Genomic DNA, 1,348 nt, shown 5'->3' on the forward strand with positions numbered 1-1,348 from the left:
TCCGGAGGTTCTTGGATTTGGTGGGTGAGTCACTGGCGCGGTGGGTACACGTAATAATTGAGCATGTTTTGGTAGTGCTCGTAGCGGCTGGACTGAGGCTGAGGCTCGCCTGACTTGCGGATGTAGTCCTCGCACTCGTCAAAGGTGATGCTTCCCTTCTCGACGCGCTCGCCGAGGCCGGACTTGTAGGAAGCATATCGCTGTAAGAACGGAAGGGTTTAGACGCGCGCGGAGTGACGCGGATACTTCGGTCAAAGCATCATGGTAGGATGTTTTATCATATATGAAACTCACCTGCTGGACCTCTTGCTGAAAGATCCGTCGGAGATCATGCGACAGCGTTCCTGAGAGAACGGGCGAAGGTTGTCCATGGCCATGATGTGGCCGTGGAACAGGTCGCGAGGTCGGTGGACTCGCGGCGGACGCGGCCGCCCAGGGTGAAGCCGCCCTGCTGCAGGCCGCCCTGCAAAACGGAGATCATCTGATCATTTCTGGGAAACTCTCGTGCTGCACATTCTATCGCAGCAAGCTACATTGAGATCAGTGGGAATCGTGGAGGGACATGGCTTAGACTGCCGTGGAATGCGCTCACGCGGAGGGCACAAAGGGCCTCCGAAGCCTCACCTGCTCGAGCACGCACTTCATGACGAGCGTCGCGTCCCGCATGTCCTGTGCGCAGATGTCTGACGTCGCGTTGAACTCTGGCCAGCTGTCGGAGGCGTCGACGCAGCCAAGCATGTTTGTATGCGGCGGCCATGTAGACGTCGTGTTCGTAGGGGCGGCTGGTGAGGCGAGAGAAGGCGGGCTTGATGTACAGCTTGTAGTGCTGTCGAGGCCGAAGTGGCGCAGCATGTGCATGGTGGACATGGCGTCGGACTCGTACTGGTGGCGGCGAGGGTCGGCTGGCTTGGGCTGGATCAGCAGCGGCCCCTGAAGCCGATCTTGTCCCTGTACTGCGCCGCCATGCGGTACAGCTGCGCCATGTGGGACATGTCGCGGAAGAACTGGCGTTGCAGGACGTTCTGGTAGCCGTCGCGGGGGTTGAAGAACACGAAGTTCTCGGCGTTCAAGCGCTTGGCGGCGTCCATGCTGCGCTTGACCTGGGCGCAGGCGTACGCGAACACGTGGGCGTCGGGGTTGGAGCCAGCGCCGTTCATGTAGCGAGGGTGAGAAAACAGTCAGCGCTGTAGTACAGAGGCTTGATCCCGGTCTGCTTCTGCAGGTCAGCTGCGAGGGTCACCATCTCGTCCAGGTAGCGGTTGGTCTCGTCGAAGCTGTCGCCTTCCGGCGCCATGTCGCGGTCGCTCAGCTGTCAGGGCAAGAAAGTCCTTTTAGGAGGCATTCAAAT

General features: G+C 59.9%; 1 pseudogene; it reads right to left on the bottom strand.

The window, feature by feature from the left end:
* Window positions 1-328: 328 nt before the first annotated feature.
* Window positions 329-1,348, bottom strand: part of LOC119586682 — a 3,783-nt pseudogene continuing 2,763 nt past the window's right edge.

The sequence above is a fragment of the Penaeus monodon genome, chromosome 21 (assembly GCF_015228065.2).
Source record: "Penaeus monodon isolate SGIC_2016 chromosome 21, NSTDA_Pmon_1, whole genome shotgun sequence".
In the NCBI taxonomy this organism is placed as follows: Eukaryota; Metazoa; Arthropoda; class Malacostraca; order Decapoda; family Penaeidae; genus Penaeus; species Penaeus monodon.